The sequence below is a fragment of the Coccinella septempunctata genome, chromosome 8, assembly GCF_907165205.1.
Source record: "Coccinella septempunctata chromosome 8, icCocSept1.1, whole genome shotgun sequence".
NCBI lineage: Eukaryota > Metazoa > Arthropoda > Insecta > Coleoptera > Coccinellidae > Coccinella > Coccinella septempunctata.
The window spans coordinates 15,356,407-15,360,723 of NC_058196.1; the positions used below are offsets into that span (position 1 = coordinate 15,356,407).

The window sequence follows — 4,317 nt, forward strand, 5'->3', positions numbered from 1 at the left end:
TTCAACCATTTTTCGATATCTGGATGCTGATTCATTGTTATCCGTCTATTCGACGAGTCGCAGATTCAGAGATATCTGCCTTCATGACCCGATGCTCAGGCGTAAGCTCACTTCGAGAACGACTGAATTGCGGAGAGATGAGCGTAGGCGACTGCTGAATCCAAAATTTGGTGTGAGTATTGTTCGGAATGATGATTTCTCTCGCTCATCATTTCGAGAAAATACCACTCAAAAAAAGTTCTTGTACAAACAAGAACACAACGAACGCGTGCTTTGACAATTCCAAGAAATTGGAGTTTATGCTCCTCTGAGCAGAAAGTCAAAACAAATCATCGCTCGATGAGGCTATAAATCTGCTTGCGCTTTCGATATTATTAGTTTTTTTGACTCTTAGTTGTTCTTGGCAACAAATATCATCTTTATGACAGTTGGGACTCAACCTAAACAATTATTCCTAAGTCAATCTCTATAAAAAATCTATATGTACTCTCTAATAATTTTTCTTCCGATACAAGTGAATCATCATTTTTATGTTTATGTTGTGGTGCTTTTCGAGAGGTAGATGATAATTTTGGAAAAGATTCAGATTGAGTTCTAGCCTGGTTAGCTTCGCCAAAGATCTGAACTGCCTTGAACCGTTAGACGGACGGAAGAGTTATCGAGTGGAGGGGATACCTTTTACCAGCTCATTGGTCGTAGAAACGGCGGCGCAGTATATATACCAGCGTAGCCTGAGTATTCCTCAAACCATTCCGAGTCATTCGCTTGACAAGAGAAGACGTGCTACAGTGCTCCTAGTGCTATAAAAGAGAAAGGGGACGAGAAAGTCGAAGTGTCACAGTGCCGTAAAAGTGGAAGCGGAGGTGAAAGTGTACACTGGCGAAGCTGCGGAATTTATGATTCCTTCTACGAAACTTCCGAAGTTTTTTGTATATATAGTTCTATAAGTGTATGTGTTATAGAGCGGAAATTCGTTCAAATTCAGTGTATTCAGTTTCGAGTCCAGATCCCAAGATCGCTGGTTCCACGGATATCACTGGTGAGTCGATTTATTTTTCTGATAGTATAGAAAATATCTAATTTAGCCACATAGCTTAATAGTAACATAGTAAGGATTTCCAATATTCATTATTATTCCGAAATACCTCATATAGTTCAATACGGACAAAAAGCCATGTCGGAGGTCTCAGACAATGAAAGCTCCTACATGGAAGCTACGGACACCGAAGAATTCAGCGATGGTGATGCAGAGGAGCTTGTAAGGCTCAAAGAAGAGAATGGGCAGTTGAAGGCTCAAATAAATAAACTGACTGAAACCGTGTCTCAGTTGGTCGGGGAGATACGCCTCTTGAGAGAGGAAGTTAACAAGAATAAAGCGCCTCAATCCCCTAGTTTTGCTGAAATTGCAAAACAGATTACGGCACAGAAATCCCCCACATTTGCAGAAATTGCAAAGCCGGTAGCGGTCCCCAAAAATTCCTCCAAACAGGAAGTAGCTCCAGAACCGGAAAAGAAGAGAAATTTTGCAACTCAAGTTGCTAAAACCCAGAACGCGCCGCCCACAAAACGCGCGCGTAAAGAAAGTTCATATTCAGACGAAGAGACCGCAAAAAAAGCAACGGAGTTACCTAAAAAAGATAAAATTCCACCCATCACGACGATGGGTACAGCCGATTGGGTAGAGATCTCAAAAGCTCTCTACTTGAAGAAATTCAGCTACAACAGAGCAACCGTCGTAAAAGACGGGATCAGGATCGTTGCCTCGACTGTGGACGACTACAGGAACATAACAAAATATTTTGACCAGATTGGTAAGGAGTACTTCACGTACCAGATGGAGGAAGAGAAAAAGATATACGCAGTTATAAGACATCTCCCAATAGATGCTGACGTAGATATAATAAAAAATGATCTAAAGGTCCAAGGAATCCATGACGCCGAGGTGTCCAGAATGACATCCAATAAAACCAAAAAGTTTATACCCTTATACCTGGTAAAAACTCAGAGAAAGGAGATTTTCGAAATAAGACGCCTCTACAATCGCTGCATTGTAGTGGAATCAAAAAGAAGGGCAGAAAATCCAAGCCAATGCTTCAGATGTCAGAGGTACGGACATGCCCAAAACAAGTGCTCTTTTCCATACAGATGCGTCAAATGTTTGGGCAATCATTGCACAAAAGATTGCGAACTTACCAGAAAAGGTGAGGAGAGAAATGGCCACATGCGTTCTGTGCGGCGAAGAAGGCCATCCAGCAAGCTACAAAGGATGTAGCGAATTCAAATTAGTTACAAGGAAGAGGAAAACAGGCCAGAAATCGGCTCAGCAGAGCACGATTCCTCAAAAAGTCCAGGAGAAAAAGAAGCCCACCCCCTCCAAAGTAGACGACAAGAAAAAAGAAGTATCCAAACCAGTACATAAGAAGGAGCAACCGAAAATGCCCCAAGCTAAACCTACGATCAACAAAACAAAAGAAAACAGAAAAGTCTCTGAATCCGCCGACGATTTAAGACAAAATCATGTTGAAAATTGAAAGACAGATGGAGAAAAACTCCAAGGAATGTTCAGTAAACTGAAATAATGGAACATACAACTAGGAAAAATTCCCTTAAAATAGTCTCCTGGAACATAAACGGGGTCAGAACTCGAAAACCCGAGATAGAAGAAATAATATCAGAGAGAAAACCTGATATTATAGCCTTACAGGAAACAAGAATACAACCAAATACGCGATTGAACATCATGAATTATGAGATACATATATAGATGTGACAGAATCGCAAACACTGGGGGAGGTGTTGCCTTACTGGTTAGACGAGATCTGAAACACTATTTTAAAGGAAGATCTGACGAGTCACAAATAGAAACAGTGACGATTGTTGCTGAAATAAATCGACAAAGAGTCGAAGTCACATCGGCATATGAAAGACCCCCAAATAACTTATTGGAAGAAGAAATCAACAACTTACTAGATGGAACAAACCATGGAAATATTCATATTCAACTTGTTAGACCGTATTAAAGGTATAAACTAGTACTCTTTATCAATATAAAAAAAGGAAAAAAAGAAGGAAGAGAAGAAAAGAAGAAAAGGAAATATTCGATGTTTGTCCTTCGGCGAAACGTTGCTAGATTTCTCTTACCACATGTAGACGTTCTTGCATATCAGACTTGTTATTTGTGAATTTGTAAACATAGGTTCCATGTTGTGTTATTGCTGTTTATGTCCTAATATTTTAATGATTAGACTTGGAAAACCAAAAACTTAGCTGTAAGTACCACATACAGAAAGATGGACCCTTGAATTTCCAATTACCTACTGGTTGTTTTTCGTTATCTTGTACTTGTTCAGTGTACTTTTACCTTTGTGCATTTAAATCAGTGTAAATGTGTTTTTTGAAGTATTTGTGTAGATGATGTCAAGATTTTCAATGATTTGTACATCTCATTTCAGAGCCCTGATGATGATAATAAAAGTTATCGAAACTGTCGGCAACTAAATAAATTGGTTTTTGTCATCTTCAGACCTTAAACCCATTAAAAACTCAACTTATATTGAAGAAAATAGGTCGTTATAATTCAAACTACGTATAGAATCAATTTCTTTGGGGATTTCTACTCAGACTTGGAAATGGATGGTACTACAGGCTTCTATGCTTCTATAAGGTTGAAGTATGGACTGGAAACAGTTCGCCGAATGAAGTCATGGCAGAATCTCAACAGGAAACCTGCACACTATGTAAACCACAGGAAATTTCTTTTAACATGTAAGAATCAATGTATTTATCCAAAACACATCCAAAAAACTATCAAATCAACTTTAGAAATTCTGTTGGACTCAAGTAGTCCATTCGTGAATAAATGTAACAATATCATACAAAATTGCAAGAAGAAAATATTGAGTTTGGAGATTGGTTATTCACACTGGAAGGTGAAGAGTATAGAGAGAGAGATCAAAGACATACAAACTAGTCTACAGAATGAGTTACCCCCTGACATCTATATGATGTTTTTGAGGAAGCAGAGGGAATTTTACAGTAGGGAATTTTCAATTATTAGAACAAAACAAAGATGCAAATTTGACAGGTTAAAACTTGGTCACATTAAATCTGAAATAACACAAACAATAATTGATGAAAAATGGTTCATTAATCTGTCAACTGTTTCTTTTCCAATAAATGTTCAGTATTTTTTGAGCCTTGGGGCGCAGTTCAATTTACCTTTTAGAAAAAATAATATTCCACTACAACAACTTATTATAGATGTGGAATATATTTTAGCACATTATACAGACGAGAGCGTCACTGTGGAGAGGAGAA

General features: G+C 38.3%; 1 long non-coding RNA gene across 1 annotated transcript; it reads left to right on the forward strand.

The window, feature by feature from the left end:
* The first annotated feature begins 3,235 nt into the window (after positions 1 to 3,235).
* LOC123319520 lies at positions 3,236 to 3,555 on the forward strand. Its single transcript, XR_006538500.1, has 2 exons — positions 3,236 to 3,269; positions 3,453 to 3,555. It is a non-coding gene; the product is annotated as an uncharacterized LOC123319520 (long non-coding RNA).
* The last annotated feature ends 762 nt before the right edge of the window (positions 3,556 to 4,317 follow it).